The sequence below is a fragment of the Pseudonaja textilis genome, chromosome Z, assembly GCF_049901715.1.
Source record: "Pseudonaja textilis isolate UNSWEBS1 chromosome Z, rPseTex1.2, whole genome shotgun sequence".
In the NCBI taxonomy this organism is placed as follows: Eukaryota; Metazoa; Chordata; class Lepidosauria; order Squamata; family Elapidae; genus Pseudonaja; species Pseudonaja textilis.
The window spans coordinates 120,252,581-120,270,608 of record NC_142008.1 but is presented as its reverse complement, the minus strand read 5'-3'; the positions used below and the strand labels follow the sequence as shown (position 1 = coordinate 120,270,608).

Sequence of the window (18,028 nt, the reverse complement as noted above, 5' to 3'; positions counted from 1 at the left end):
GAGATTAGTTAATGTGCAGAATTATATTTCATAAATAGCAATTTAATAATGGCCAAACTGCACATTATATCTGATAACAGGAGTATCTTCTGGTTCTTAATAAACACACACATGTACATTTTACCTCTTCATTTAATGACTATCATTTTTTTTTTTTTTTACATATCAATTCCTAAGGTAGTTTGGTAAAGTAATCCTGCAGAGTCTGAGAAATTTCCTCTTTGTTTCTCCATTCCAAGTCTAAGCTTACAATCAAAGAACTTTAGAAGAACTGGTATGAAAAGAATGATAAAAATAGCATTATTTAATAGAAAATAGTAAAAGCATATTCAGATATATTTCAACAGCGTCCAGGCTATGTGAAAATTGCAAATTTATTCTTCATCTTTCTTTTTTTAAAAAAATAATTTTATTCTAGAAAAAACATTTATTTGACATACATTTAAAACAGACAAATCAATGGTATTCAGTTTTGTTCGGGTATTTTCCCACGTCATTATAGTTGTGCTTTTAAAGTTGAAGCAACGATTCAGCAGAATCTCATCTGCCATCATCAGGCTTCTGTATTGTGTTTGTCTGTTAGTCAGACTTTGACAGTTGTTTCAGTTTTAAATTTGGGGCTAGCCTACTGCTGTGCCAGAATGGTTTTTTTTCATCCTCATTGGTTGGGAGTCTTGGTCTGAGTTTATTGGTCTTGGAGTTTGCTGTGTTCTGCTTGATTGGTGTTTCTAATATCTTCTGTCTGTTTTGTGGCTTATTTTGGTGTCTTGATTGGCTGGCAATATTTTGTTCCTGTATTGGAGGCTTTTAGTGCAACTTTAAAAGGACAACTATAATGACGTGGGAAAATACCTGAACAAAGCTGAATACCATATATGTAAGTACCCGTGAAAAATTTATATATATATATATACATACATATACATACACACACACACACACACACACACACACACACACACACACAAACATTTTACAGCATATATTGAGCAATGGTTAATTTTTTTTCTTTATTTTTGTCATTGATGTGATCTGCCTTGCTACAATAACTCCTTCGTTCTTTTAATATTTTAATTTCTCTATATAGTTTATGATTAAAGGCACGTCTTCTGTTATTTCCATAACTTATCCAAATATCAAATATTACCTTTTCTTTAACCACTCAAACCAAATGTTCCATATTTTGTAATAGTCACTATCTTGTTTATTTTTTAACAATTTAGTTAGGCTATCCATCTCAGAGCATTCATGTATTTTTTTAATTGCCATATCCTCTGAAGGAATGAAAGACAGTTTCTAGTTTTGTGCTAAGGTTATTCTGGCCACAGTTATGATGTGCAAAATTAAATATTGATATTTTTTCTGCATGACTAAATATATCATACTTAGCAGAAAGGTTTCGGGTTGAAGTTTTACATTTTGTTTTATTATATTTAAAATCCGATTTCTCATATTTCTCCAAAACTTCTGAGCACATGAGCAAGTTCACCACACGTGAAAATATGTTCCTTGTGCATAGTTACATTTCCAACAGTTGGGTGGTAGGCTGGGGAACATCTTAGCCAGTCTCGCAGGAGGTAGGTGCCAGAGATGAACCATTTTATACAAGTTTTTTTTATACAAGACAGACATGGTTAATTTGTAATTTGTTTGCCAGATGTGTTCCCACTTATCTAATTCAATACTATCACCCATGTTTTTAGCCCAAATTATCATAGGTTCTGTGACTGTTTCTTCTTTTAATATGTAGTCCAAAAGATATTTATATGTTTTACTAATTGTTTTCTTTTCCTCTCCTAGCCATATTTTATCTAATTCTTGTGGGGTCGTATTAAAGCCAAATTGTTCTCTATCTTTTTTATAATGGGTTTGTATTTTTGCAAAGGGCCACCATGCTATCTCCTTTCCTTGAATTTGTATTTGGTTCCTATTTTTAAGCTCTCCAGTGTCATATAATAAATCTTTATACCCGACTATATTTTCATAATCCAATAGATTTGGATATGTGACTGCTTCCAATGTAGATAGCCACAATGGAACCTTTGGGTAGTGTTTTTTTTTTAAATCTTTCCCCAGATATTGAACAACACATTTCTTACATGGTGCCTTTGGAAATATGAATGTTGTTTAGATTTTCCATACCACATGAAGGCGTGCCAGCCAAGCTGGAGATCAAAACTTTCTAATACTAATAACCTTCTATTTTCTAATTTAACCCAATCCTTAAGCCAGTTTACTATAGCAGCATCATAATATAATTCAAAATCTGGAAGGCCAAATCCTCCTTTTTTCTTGGCATCTTGTAATAATTTATATTTCACTCTGGGTTTTTTCCTCTGCCATATAAATTTAGATACACATTTGTTTAATTCTATGAAAAAATTATTTTCCAACTTGATTGGCACTGTCTGAAACAAGAACAACAATTTTGGCAAAATATTCATTTTTATTATTGAAATACGCCCAATAGCGATAACTGCAATTTAGCCCAATTATCTAAATCTTTAACTATTTGCATTATTAACTTATCATAGTTATCCTTTTAAATCAATGAACATTTAGCAGTCAACTAGACCCCTAGGTATTTTACTTTATTTACCACCTGCATATCTAATTTATTTGCGAGTTCTTCCTTCTGCTCCTTTGTAAAGTTTTTTGTTAACACTTTTGTTTTTTCCTTGTTAATTTTTGACCCCGCCACCTTTCCATATTCTTCTATTTCTCTTAGTAGTATAGGGCTTGCTTCTAAGGGTTTTTTCTAATATAAATGCCATATCATTGGCCAATGCCTGGAGTTTATATTCCTCTTTTTTAATTTTTAGTCCTCTAATTTCTTGTTTTTGCCTAATTTGTACTAAGAGAGTCTCTTCTGCCAATATATACAATAGAGGAGCTAGGGGGCAGCCATGTCTTACTTCCTTATTTATCTTTATGGTATCTGTATTCTTCATCTTTAATTTACATGCCTTTTCAGCACCTTCAGTGTAACTTTTTGGTGAGGGTTGGGATGAACAATACATTGAAAAATAAATTAAGACAGAATGTTTTATTTCATCAGCAGATACATAAAGTCCATTGTACCTGTCCCAAAATTGGTATCCATTGTGTATTATTTTTGCATTTGCTTTCTTCTCATGAGGTGATCCTTGTTGTTCAGTTCAGGCCTCAGCACAATTATGAAACATTTAGGGAAAAATATGCATCCCAAAAGCCCAGCACTTGAGGCCAAGATGGAAAAGATCTCCACAGCTACCATATATTTTCCCTTGGTGCTCAGATAGGTTGGAACAAAGGACAACCAAACACTAGTAAATACCAGCATGCTGAAGGTGATGAATTTGGCTTCATTGAAATTATCAGGCAACTTCCTAGCTAGAAAAGCAACAATGAAACTGATGATGGACAGAAGTCCCATGTAGCCTAAGACAAGATAAAACATAGCGACAGAACCTTCCTTACACTCTGCTACTATCTCAGTGGTCAGCGTGTCCATGTCCAAATTGGGGAATGGGGGAGAGATTGTTAGCCATATAGTACACATGCCTACTGGGATTAAAGAGCTGGAAAGGACAATAAAATATGTAAGCCTCTTTCCCATCCACTTCCTCATACTGGATCCTGGCTTGGTGGCCATGAAAGCTACCACCACAGTGATGGTTTTAGCTAACACACAGGAAACAGCCAGTGAGAAGATGATACCGAAGGCTGGTTGCCGAAGAAAGCAGGTCATCACTGCAGGCTTACCAATAAATAGAAAAGGTGAAAGGAAGCAGAGCAAAAGAGAGATCAGGAGAGCATAGCTGAGGTCCCGATTATTGGCTTTGACTATGGGACTATCTTTGTGCAGGTGGAATATTTTTAATACCAAAATTGTGACTGAGAAGAAGAAGATGGCACTTGTGACTAAGGAGATGCCCAAAGGTTCTTCATAAGACAAAAAAACTACAATTTTGGGGAAACATTCATCTTGTCTCTGGCTTGGATACTGATCAGATGGACATTTGAAGCAATCTTCTGTATCTGAATGTGGGAAAACAGATAAAGACTGTTGATTTTTATGTGAAATCACTCAGTTGTCATGTCAATCTTTTAAAAAGAGGCCCACCACTCATGATTCCACAAGAGAAATGAACTTTGTGAAGCAATACCCATTATTGTCCAATTGTCCGCTATCCTGGAAAGATTGGTATATTTATTATTTAAATTATTTATACTAGTTTAAAAATACAATGTGTTCTAAATTTGTTTAAAGCACAAAACCTACACAAATGTTCTTCTGTAGTGCTACCAACATTCTGAAGTTTAGTGTTATTCTGTTTTAAAATTATAAGAGGCTTATTTCGTGTATGGCATGTTTTAGCCAAGAATCACCGAGGTGGTTGTCTGCCTCTGTGAAAGGATTTTTTTCAGGCAGTGTTATCTTTACCCATGGGACACCTGAATGCCAGTCGGCAATCGGAGAAGGCTCCTTTCTTGCCCTACCATGGTTTCTTCGCTCACAGGAATTGAACCCCTGAGCTGCTGACCTCTGCAATGCACAGGCCCACTGTCTTATCATGTGAGCCACTGCCACCCCTCATTAGAGAAGGTATTCCACACTTTCTAAAGCATCAGTAGTGCAAAGGAACATTTGGATATTTGGGAATTCAATATTTTGCTTTCCCATCGTTAGCACAATTCTGCTTCATGTACATTATTTCCCTTGAACACATACACCATCAAGGAATAATGGATTGGAGGGGAAAAGGTGCTACTGTGTATAGCTCCAAGTTTGAAGGGAAGATATGTCCTTTCAGTTAGCCCTTTCTGCAACTCTCTAAATCAAGGTGTCAAACTCAATTTCATTGAGGGCCATGTCAGGGCTGTGGTTGACCTCAAGGAGCTGGGTGGGTGTGTCTAATTGGGTGGGCATGGCTGATTGGGTAGGCATAGTCAGCCTGACACTATTCCCCAAACTGCTGGCATGTTTCCTCTTTACATTGGGTAGATTTGGCCAAAGTGACATGGGACAGCCCCTTACATTTTCCAGGATGGCCCTGCAGGCCAAATCCAACAACATCACAGACCAGATCTTGCCCGTGGGTCTTGTGTTTGACAACCCTGCTCTAAATCATCATCTCCTGGGTGACATGATTGTTGATAGATAAAAGTAAAGGTTTCCCCTGTCCAGTCACATCTGCATCTCGAGGATGGTACTCATTTCCATTTCTTAGTTGAAAGACCTAGCGTTATCTAAAGACATTTCAATGGTCACATGGGCAGAGTAGCTATATGCTGATGTCCATGGAATGTTCTTAGTTTCCCACCAAAGTGGTACCTATTTATCTGTTCACATTTGCATGCTTTTGAACTGCTATGTGACCAAGAGCTGGGACAGGTAACAGGGGATCTGTTGCATGGTGCTCAGGTTTCTAATCCAGGCTATCAGCTTTCTAGATGACAAGCTCAGTGTCTTTAAACACTGAATCATTTTGCCCTTGTTCATAGATGTTGCCAGGAAAAGTTGTGTTTGAATTAAGAAGTTGCACATGGGTACTAAGTTCATGCATCCATGAATTCCAAAGGAGCTTTCTTCCTTAAAATATGAAGTCCTACAAAGTCATAATGATGATAATATATTAAGCAAGGATAGATTCCTATATAAATTAAGTGGCCCAACAGTTATATTGGCACAACACTTCTCAACAATTGCCATGTTGAATATCCTTCCAATTCTTATTAAGCATGCAGGAGAAAAGAGATAAGAAGAAGAAGAATTAAATTCGAAGATTTGCTTTACTGTGTCATTTACCTCTTTCATTGGAAATCTTCCCTTCTGGACACTGAACGCAATCATAGCAGCAATATTTATTTCCTTCTTTTTTTTTCTTTTCATAACCAGGCTGGCAATAAGGATTACACAAGGAAAGGGGATGGATCTTTAAAAAAAAAGTTTAATCGAAAGATTACGTAGAGAAGATCTGGTATGACATAGCAAATGAATAATCAATTTACACATGTTTGGAAGGTAAATAAGTAGATAAGTAGGTAGGTAGGTGGGTGGGTGGGTAGGCAGGCCACTACAAATAATGTGTCCTGTACAATGTTGAATGTATCATATAAAGTACAACACTTCATCTTAAAGTAAACCCTTGATGTAAAATTAACTATTAACAACCTTCTTCCTCTTCCCCTTCCCCTTTTCCTTCTCTCTTCCACTTCCTCATTCTTTTTTTTCTTTTTCTTCCTTCTCCCGAGGACTTACTAAGGATCTCTCTACCTTTGTGAATCTGGGGTCTATTTGTACCTCTTAACTGAATTTAAAACAGCAGATCTGCATAGTCCTTTGGACAAAACCCCCCCAATGCTGAAGGACAGCTGGAAAACAGAGGAGGAGAAGGGTCCAGAAAATGACATCCATTTCACAACTTTTTCCCAAATGTATTCTTACTGTCACTATAAACCAACTTGCCTCCAAGAAAATGTTGGTTTTACTTAGGAAGAAGTAGACAAGGAACAAATGCTATTCCCTTGTCAAAATGTTTCTGAAAACAAAGAGTTCATATGCTGTAGTAAAAATCCCTGTAAATGTAGTCAAAATCCATGCAAACTTTTTCCCCACAGAAAACTGATAAAGGTCTACAGGTTAAAGAACAACCAAAACAGAAAACAAAGAGGAAAAAGGGGATTAAAATTGCCAAGAGAGAGATAGTTTAATCCATTTATATTTTCCACTAAAAATAGAAGAGCTGTAACTGTCTTTTTTTCCTTTTTTTTTTCCTTCTACTACTCCAAAACATTTCTTTTCTTTTAACAGCTCTATAATCCCTTGCATCACAGTAAAGTTGGGGCATCTGAATGGACCTGAGCATTTACTGGCCGGATGCCCTTCCTGGGCCCTATATGGAGTTCACAGCAGGTATTTTCTCTTTGTGCCTAGAGAAATATCTGCCACTACCTAGGATCACAGCCTCCTGATTTTGAGGTGAGGCTCCACCTCTAGGCCCCCAGGCCACTCCTCTTACCCTAAAACAATAATACTGAAAATGTTTTCCTTTTCATTGTAAGTATTCCATTTCTCCTTGTATTACTATCTAGGAGTGTCCCATATAGGTTTTATTATACGGTTTGAGGCATGAGGATAATTGAGTATGTTCTAACCATACAGCAATGTGCCCGCTCCTGTGTCCTCCTCACTGAACTCAAAAAAAAATAAATGTCTAGACAATGGAGAGAAGGACCTGTACATTGACTACCATGCTGACTGTATCAAAAGTAAGTCATATAACCTGCAACTCAGCTTTAACCTTCAACCACAACCCTACCCCAACCAATCCACCATCACCCAAGACTAGACATGCATGCCCCCAACTACCTCAATTCCAACTACTGCTGGCCTTAAATGCAACCTACTCAATGCAAGAAGCCTCGCAAATAAAATACCTGAATTTTTCCTCTTACTAAATATGGCTAAATTCTACATTATATTTGTCTGTGAAACATGGCTCAACGCATCTCTCCCTGACTCCATTACCACAGTAAGAGACTATCATGTTTACCGATCAGATCGTGAAATTCGTAGAGGAGGTGGTGTTGCTATCTTCTATAAAAATTCCTTACATTTAAAAAATATCCAAGTTACCCAAGAGCTTGCTCTTCCTGAGACCATCATCTGTGAACTATCCTTAAATATCACATTTTGATTCTTACTATGTTACAGAGCACCTGATTATGACATCGAACATGTAAACAAGCTAAATACACTACTAACATGGGCAGCATCCTGCCCATACCCTTTTATCTTTCTTGGTGATTTCAATCTACCTCATATTGACTGGACCCTAAATGAATGTAAAACTGAAACCATACACGCAACCTTCTACAATGCTGTTACAAATCTGGGTCTGGAACAACTAGTAACCAACAACATTAGACTAAACTGCCTCGATTTCATCTTCTGAAATTGTTTGAATTTAATTTACGGAATACAAACTAAAGAACCTTTTTCCAGCAGTGATCACAATATGATTGACTTTTGTCTCAACATACGCCCACACAAAAATCACCACAATGATGTAGTCCCCAATTATAACTTCAAAAAAGGCAACTATGATCTTATAGACAACGATCTCTCATCCCTTGATTGGCAATCTCTATTCACTGGATGCAATACTGTTGAAGACCATTACAACATATTTTTACTTGAAGTCAAAAGAGTCATCAAACTATCTGTACCAAGAACAACTCCCAAAACAAACAAAAAAACAGATTACCCATAACAATAAGGAAACTTCAATCCAAAAAAAGATCACTCTGGCAGAAAAACAAACCTCTAAACATAATCTTTGAAAAATCTTTCAGGACCAGCTCCTTGCCAAAACTGTGGTCACAAGCCACAGTCATCCCCATCTTCAAAAAGGGAGACCCCAGCCTAGTTGAAAATTACAGACCAATCTCCTTATGCTGAGTCACCTGTAAAGTCATGGAATCAATTATTAACCAATCCATTATCCTCTACTTAGAGACAAAAAACCTACTCTCCAATAAACAATTGGTTTCAGAAAAAAAACTATCCTGTAATCCACAACTCTTACACTGCAAAAACATATGGACTACACAACTCGATTAGGAAAAAGCAACAGACACAATTTACATAGACTTTTGTAAAGGCTTTGATTCAGTGGTATACAACAAACTACTACTAAAATTAAAATCTTAATTGGTATCTCTGGACACCTGCATAACTAGATAGAAGCATTCTTGTCAAACAGACAACAAATGGTCAAAATTGGAAGCATCCTATCAAATTCTGTAATTGTCAACAGTGGTGTCCCCCAAGGCAGTGTTCTAGGACCAACTCTCTTCGTACTCTACATAAATGACCTCTGTGATCATATTAAGAGCAACTGCATTCTTTCGCTGATGATGTAAAGCTGTTCAATACCACAGACAATACTGCTACCCTTCAAAATATCTTGACTATGTATCAGAATGGTCAAACAAATGGCAACTTCAAATCTCAACAAATAAATGCTCTGTCTTACATATTGGCAAAAAAAATATCAGAAAATAAAATACAAGCTGAATAGTCAAGATCTTGTTGATGATCCAAACTCTGTAAAGTATCTTGGAATACTCATCTCTAATGATCTAAGTTCTAGAGTCCACTATGACTACATAGCCAAAAAGGCATTAAGAGTTGTTAACCTAATCCTACATAGCTTTTTCTCAGGTAATATCACATTACTAACTAGAACATACAAAACATTTGCTAGACCAATACTTGAATACAGCTCATCAGTCTGGAACCCACATTACATATCTGATATTAGCACAGTTGAGAAAGTCCAGAAATATTTCACAAGAAGAGTTCTCCACTCCTCTACTCATTGTAGAATACCTTATGCCACCAGACTTGAAATTCTAGAACTAGAAAACCTTGAATTACATCGTCTTCGGTCTGATCTAAGTGTGGTATATAAAATAATACATTGCAATGTCCTACCTGTCAATGAATACTTCAGCTTTAATCATAACAACACAGGAGCACACAATAGATACAAACTCAAGATTAACCATAGCAAACTTGATTGCAAGAAATACGACTTCAGAAACAGAGTGGTCAATGCCTGGAATACTCCACCTGGCTCTATAGTTTCTTCCCCAAACCCCAAAAACTTTAACCTTAGACTGTCTGCTATTGACCTCACCCCTTTCCTAAGAGGTCTGTAGGGGGCATACATAAGCGCACCAACATGCCTACCATCCCTGTCCTATTGTTTCTTTTATTTTTCTTATTTTTATTTGTTGTAATGGAAAGGGAGAGAATCCCAACAATTAAAACTTTTCAGATGATTTACAAATGCTCACTTTGTTAGCGTTTCCATGCCATTTAATCTTGTCATCCTCAATGATGAATTTCTTTCCTTGAGAATCCTTGGTCCCCATCCTTCCAACTTTTACTTTATGAAAAGAGTTATTAGAGAAAATAAGCATGTTTATTATATCAAATCCGGATCCCATCTCCTTATTCTCATTAAAGGACACCGTTTCTCCATTTGTGTTGTTGAATGAAAGGGTCTGAAGGAAATGGTGGAGCTAAAAAGATAAAGAAGAACAAAGCAAGAACCTAAGAAAACGCCTAAGAAAATACATACACATTTTGTCACTGCCATTTGTCACCTTTATTCTTGTTATTTTAGAGCTGTAGCTCCTCTTTTGATATAAACATTTTAACTCTTCATTGTACACCAGATATGAAATAACTAGAGTTATATTTCTTTCTGATATGATAAACTTTACAGAAGCTATGAAAAAAAAATAGAAATTAGGAAGAAAGTGCAAAGAAGAACTAAGATGATTAAGGGCCTGGAGATAAAAACATATGAAATACAAATTGGTGGAGTTGGATATGGCTAGTCTAGAGAAAAGAAGGACAGGGTGGGGCACATGATAGCAGTATTCCAGTATTTGAGAGGCTGCTACAGAGAGGAAGGGGTCAATTTATTTTTCAAAGCACAAGAAGGCAAGACAAGAAACAATCGATGGAAACTAATCAAGCAGAGAAGCAACCAGGAATTAAGTAGAACCTTCCTAACAGTGAGAACAATTAACCAGTGGAACACCTTGTCTTCAGAAATTGTAAGTGCTTCATCACTGGAAGTTTTTAAGAAGAGAGTGGACAGCCACCTATCTGAAATGGTATAGGGTCTTCTGCTCGAGCGGTGGGTTGGACTAGAAGATCTCCAAGGTCCCTTCCAGATCTATTCTGATTGCTCCTGCCTGTGCCTTCCCTTTTCCTCCTTTTAACCTGATTCAATTGGATATGTCTTTGTAATGTTCTCACCACCCCTCTGGATTTAACACGTATTTCTACTACTACATTGTTTTTCAAACAGCCTTTGGATTCCTTTTTTACCTTGCTGGCTTCCTAGAAAATATCATTATTATTGTTTTAAGTGACTGAACCAGGGCAATAGTAGAACAAGAGAATCAACTGTAATAATGTAAGGAATTGAATAAAACTTTTAAGGACTAGGTATGTAGAAATATCTGTTTGAATGCCTGAATCTATTCATTCTACTTTTACATTTTAAAAACAGCTTATTTTAACCTGATTAATGACCAGATATGAAGACTGTTGAAAATCCTTCTTTTAAAAGGGTAATTGTGAAAGTGAATGAAAAGATTTTACTCATCTTCAAAATTGTATCTATTACAATTCTGTAATAGTTTAGCTTTAGCTTTTTTTTAGCTTTTTTTTTTAAATGATTGAATAGTGACAATTCCATTGCCTGGGGATGCACAATCGGATGTCCTTTTCATGTCCCCATTAAGTTGCCCACAGATGGTACTGAAATGGTACTGAAATATTTACTGATGGTTGTCCACTTTGAAAATACTGATTGGCAGAAGCTGGACAATATGATGGGAGATCGCACCATCCTGTAGCAGCAACTGTGTCTCAAATGCAAGTTTGCTGATTGTCAGCTCAGCATCCTAAGCTCATGAGTCACTGAACTTCCTAGAACTCGAAAATATAAGAGGACTTCTCTCACCCCAATGGAAAATATAATCCATGAATCTCTCTCTATAAAAGTGAAATACCACTCACACATCATCACAAAATCTCCAGAAACATAAAGCCTACAAACTTGATATTTGGCACGAATGTTTCTTGGCTTCTAGGTGCTCACTAGGAAATGATTTTTTTAAATGAGCATCAGAGCACTAGTATTTCATATATTATTATTAACATGCTCTAATGCTAAGGAGTTTTACTCCCCCTCCCCACCTAAAAAGAAACCTCTTTTAAATACAAAACACAAGGGGAGGAGAGGAGTTTCTTAGTTTCACAGCACCAAGCAGCTTTAATATAGAACAGTTGTGCTAAGCCATATCCAGGCTCCTTGCTGTCTCCTACTTGCTCATACAGCAAATACAGTTTCAGTTTCCAAACAGCCTCAAATTTCTCACACATTGACAAGATACTAGCCAGATGAATACCAATGGATGGTGGTAGGCAGAGGCACAAGTTTTCCCCTTATTTTCCTCCCTAAAAACTAAGCCCAACCACATTGTGACATTTCAAAGCATGTGAACTAAACTAGTACCATATATTATCAGTAAAAAATAACTTATTTTTATTTTACTTTCATGTGAATTATTTTTTTGGTTCTATGTATTGTTTCTTCTCATTCTTTTTTCTTTTCTTTTTCTCATTCTGGAGACATTACCTGCCAAGGGTTTATCTCTTCAAGATATCTTGTCATCCTGAATGCTTTATTTTTTGGTCGAGATAAATCCAGGTTGTGTAATGCATGGGCCACAGCAAAGACTGCATTGTAGATGCTGTAACTATGGCCAGTCATGACCATCTCAAACAGCATCCCTGGAAGATCCCTCAAGGATTCTGTCCCAGTACAAAAGTTGTGAGCCTCTGTTAGGTCCTTAGGATCTGGAACAGAACAACCAAAGGCTTGTGCCCAGAATTCCTTGAAAAAATCATCAAGGTGTGCCTTGGCTGGTTTTATATTCTGAAGGTAGACCTGAAACTCTTCATGCTCAGTGGAGTGGATTGCAAAAATAAGGGCACCTTGGAATATCTCGTATTTCCAATACCTTGACATGACGGTTGAAGCAAAGTCAATCTGGCCTGTCATAATCCACACCTTTTCAGTATAGTTGACAGCTGCGAAAAATAGCGCTGTGCTTAGCCACATTATAACTAGCGTTTCACCATAGACAACAAGGACATTAACTTTCAGATCTGAGTAGAACTCTTTAATATTTGCAGAAATGGTGTTCAGTTCACCAAGTTCAGGGAATCGGCTGTCAACTGGCATTCTTTGAACAAAGGCTGAACAAATTTTATTCTGGAGAAATAAGGACTCCAGCTTTTTCAAGAAACATTCTCCGCTTTGGTCATCTCCAGCCAAAAGTCCAACCCAGGTCCACCCAAAATGTTTAAGTAAATAGATAATGCCTGTATATTGATGGCCTTCATTGGAGACTGTATGGTAAAATGAAGAGGTCTCCCCCATATTGCTTCTTTGCATAGGAAATGATCCGTATGTGAGCTGAAAGGACACGCTCAGAGATATTTATTTATCAGTTTATTTATTTAACATATTATTTACTTATTCATTACATTTCTACACGGCCAATTTCACCCGTGGCTCTGGATAATAATAATAATAATAATAATAATAATAATAATAATAATAATAATAATAATAATGATGATGATGATGATGATGATGATGGATGAATGTATGGATGGAATTGAAATGCCCAATGGACAAACCATCAAGAGCCACCAATCTGAAGCCTACAAATACCTCGGCATACTACAGCTGGATAATATCAAGCATGGGCAAGTGAAAAATGTGGTCAGCAAAGAATACACACAGAGTCAAAAAACTTCTAAAAAGCAAACTGAATGGTGGTAACACCATCAAGGCTATAAATACCTGGGCCATACCTGTCATCATTTATACTGCGGGGATTGTAAACGTGACACAAGCAGAGCTGGACAGCTTGGATACGAAAACACGAAAACTGATAACCATACACTATGTTCTGCACCTGCGTAGTGACGTTGACAGGCTATATTTGCCCAGAAAAGCAAATATAAAGGCTATATTTGACAGGCTATATTTGCACAGAAAAGCTGTAGAGGTCTTTTGCAAGTGAAGCAGACAGTCGAAGAAGAGAAGCATGCTCTGGCAGATTATGTGACAGACAGTGTTGAACCAGCTTTGATGGAGGTCAACAAAAGGAAACTGCTTAAAGTGCAGCAAATCAAGAATCCATATAAGAAAACAGCGATGCAAACTTGAGCTGACAGCTGTTGTAATAAAGCATGGCTTGGACAGTTCCTTGAAAAGATCCAGGTAAAAGTAGATAAGGAAAAAACCTGGTTATGGCTGACCAACAGAACACCGAAGAAATAAACAGAAAGCCTGATTCTTGCAGCCCAAGAACAAGCCATCAGAATGAATGTAATCAAAGCCTGAATAGAAAAATCTGCTGATGACCCCAAATATAGACTCTGTAAGGAAGCAGATGAAATCATCGATCACATACTGAGCTGTTGCAAGACAATTGTTCAGGCTGACTACAAACAATGTCACAACACAGCCACTCAGATGGTCCACTGGAACTTCTGTCACAACTACCATCTGCCTGTAGCAAAGAACTGGTGGGATCATAAGCCTGAAAAAGTGGTCAAAAATGAGCATGCAAAACTACTGTGGGACTTCCGAATACAGACTGACAAAGATTTGGAACACAATACCCCGGATATCATGATTGTGGAAAAGAAAAAAGTGTGGATCATTGACATTGCCATACCTGGTGACAGCAGAATAGACGAGAAACAACGGAAAAAGTCACCAGATATCAGGACTTGAGAATCAAACTGCAGAGACTCTGGCATAAACCAGTGCAGGTGCTTCCAAAGGTACTCAGCACACTGAGTGCTGTGCCCAAAGATCTAGGCAAGCACTTAAAAACAATTGGCATTGACAAAATCACCATTGGTCAGCTGCAGAAGGCCACCTTACTGGGATCTGCTTGCATAATCTGCTGATACATCATGCAACCCTAAACACTTGGGAAGTATTTGACTAGTGATTTTTGATACGAAAACCAGTATAGTTATCTCATTTTTTGTGTTAAAGTGTCATTTTTGTGTAGAATAATAATAATAATAATAATAATAACGATAATACTAATAATAATAATAATAATAATAATAATAATAATAATAATAGTAGTAGTAGTAGTTGTTGTTGTTGTTTTTGTTGTTGTAACACAACATGCCAGATATCACAATTGATGAAAACTGAAGCGTCCAATTTATTGATATCGCTATACCAGGAGACACCAGAGAAAAAGAAAAAGAACTGGAAAAAATCATAAAATATCACGACCTGGCCATCAAAACTATGCAATTATGGATGAAACATGCAACAGTGATACCCATTGTCATCGGGGCTCTTGGTACCATGTCCAAGAATTTTATAAAATACATCAAGAAATTGTTGATTCCTGCAATAATACCAGCAGAACTGCAAAAACCTGCACTACTCCAAAGGAACATCGTACGTCTTAAGAAGGCATTTGGCTGATACCTAGGATGCTGGCAGCAACCAGTATCAACCATTAGCACCAGTCAATGGTATTTGTGATGCATTTTCAGATGACTGAGTTTCATGTTTAATGAATAAAGATAATAATCATCATCATAATCATAACAGCAACAACAATAACAGTTCCTAGATCCTTGGTTAGTGTCATGCCCCTGGTCATGCCCCTGGTGGAGACTGACTCTGAGGGTGAGAAGAAACAGCCAACAGGGTGTGGAAGTGTGGCTTTTGGAGAAGGCTGGGGAAGTTGTGGAGAAGGCTGAACAAATTTTATTCTGGAGAAATAAGCACTCCAGCTTTTTCAAGAAACATTCTCTGCTTTTGTCATCTCCAGCCAAAAGTCCAACCCAGATCAACCCAAAATGTTTAAGTAAATAGATAATGCCTGTATATTGATGGCCTTCATTGGAGACTGTATGGTAAAATGAAGAGGTCTCCCCCATATTGCTTAGGAAATAATACCTATGTGAGCTGAAAGGATGTGCTCAGAGATATTATATTATTTACTTATTCATTACATTTCTATCATGCCCATTTCACCTATGGCTCTGGGCAGCTCATGATAATAAAAACAAGATAGCATAGTATAAGAGCATAAGTCAGAACAAAGTTAAAAACAAAATTCAAAAGGTAGGGATATGGTATTAAAAATGAAAAAAAGTTAAAACGATAACAAAATAGAGAGAATGGGATACCAGCCCTCCCCAGAGTTGCATGTCTCTCTTTGATCCCTATGTTAATTGGGAGAGCCAGATCTTAACACTCTTTCTGAAGGCCAGAAGAGTGAGGGCCCAACTTAACTCTGGATATAATATAGGGTGAGGGCAATAGCAAAGATCTGTCTCTTCCTGGATCCCTCCAAACAAAATTATTTAATTGACAGCATACACAACATGCCTTCCATACCTGCTCTACCGGAATGGGACAATATAGTTGGAATGAAATAGTTTCTCAGGTAAACCTGGCCCCAAGCCATGAAGGGTTTTAATGGAGATAGCTAACACCTTTAATTGGATCTGGAAACAATCTGGCACCTAAGCTGTTCACAGAGCAGATGTCTTATAATTCTACTCTCTCTCTCTCTCTCTCTCTCTCTCTCTCTCTCTCACACACACACACACACACACACACACACACACACACAGACACACACACAGAGAGACACAATCTTTGCCATGTCTGTCTTCTTTATCTCTCTATTATCATCTCCAGCTCCAGCTCCAGTTCCATCCACCCAAGGACCACCATCATCTCTCTCTGTCCGTCCATCCATCCATCCATCTATCCGTCCATCCCTCTCGCTATCTCTGTGTGTGTCTGTCTGTCTGTCTGTCTACCTGTCTCTCCATCCATCCATCCATCCATCCATCCATCCATCCATCCATCCATCCATCCATCCATCTATCTATCTATCTATCTATCTATCTATCTATCTATCTATCTATCTATCTATCTATCTATCTATCTATCTACCTACCTACCATATCTATCTGTTGTGGCTCCGATACCCGAGCCTGTGCTGTTAGAGGAAGAGGACTCAGAAGATGAGGAGGGGGAATTGGGAATGGCTTCCTCCCCAGGACCTTCCTCTCTAGCAATGCCTTCCTCCCTGATAATACCTCAGGTTTCAGCAGACAACTGAGAGGAACAGCCTGAGATTAATCAGGAGGAGGAGGGCATATCAGAGCAGCTCCTGACAGGGAGCCAAGTGGATGAATGTTGGCTTGATCCTAGGCAGTGTCATAGGAAGAAGTGTGAGCTGCAACGTAGGAGGCGTGGACGAGTCAGAGAGTGAGCTGAGTCATTGAGACACACCCCACAGGGGATAAAAGTGGGTGTGTTTTCAGCTGGAACTTTGTACGGGACAAAGCTTGCTTCTTTTCCAGGTTTTGTTGTGACTGTTTCTTGTGGTCTGCTTTGGAATCTTCAGTGAGTAGTTTTTTCTTGTTATCATTTTGGACTTGGCAGGCAGAGTGTGTTGGAATGCCAAGGACGTTATCAGTATACAAGATTAACTCTGTAAAGATCAAGTATTCTTGCCTGCCTGTGTTTGTTTGAGTTTGGACTCTTCCATCTTTCTTGGAAAGAAAAAAGGTGAGACATAACAGCTATCTATCTACACTATCTATCTGTCTGTCTGTCTGTCTGTCTGTCTATCTATCTATCTATCTATCTATCTATCTATCTATCTATCTATCTATCTATCTATCTATGCTATCTATGCTATCTATCTATCTATGCTATCTATCTATCTATCATCTATCTATCTCTATCTATATCGCTATCTATCTATCTACAGTATCTATCTATCTATCACCTACCTACCTATCTACCTATTATTCAGCACTGTTATTTTGTTATTTACATAATATCCTAGGTTCTACCTTATGCTTGTATCTCTTCCAATCTCTGGAAGCTTTCCACATTTTTTTTTCATTAACATCCACTTTTTGGGGAATGCATCACTCACTTTCAGAAAAACAAAACCAGTTACTGTACCAAAACAATAGGGCTGCTTTGTTGATGTGCACAGATCTTACCTGTGGAATCTTGTACAGACTTAAGATGTCTGCCACATAGGAGGAGATGTCAGGGCTGATTCCCCCAATGAGTGCTATATGTTTTATGTGAGGATCACATTTGTAGTTGGGGAGAAATGCCTGTGACTTAAAAAAGAAAAATCCAAAGTGATACGATAGGTCATCCTTGAATCAAAATGACTGTCATAAATGTGGAAGCCAAGGGTGACATTCGACAAGATCCTTGGATCCTGGTTGATCTTATTCACAGCAAAGGCCAGAGCCAGGAGGTGTTGGTAGAACTTTGGCAACATGCTACCAAAAAATATATATATACATCTTTGGTTAATTTAATCTATTTCCACCTTCTTGCATGGC

At 37.6% G+C, this 18,028-nt stretch overlaps 2 pseudogenes; one reads left to right on the top strand and one right to left on the bottom strand.

Moving 5' to 3' along the window:
• Positions 1-3,109: 3,109 nt before the first annotated feature.
• LOC113452737 (vomeronasal type-2 receptor 26-like) lies at positions 3,110-17,964 on the bottom strand (annotated as a pseudogene).
• LOC148124342 (uncharacterized) lies at positions 12,975-14,393 on the top strand (annotated as a pseudogene).
• Positions 17,965-18,028: the final 64 nt, after the last annotated feature.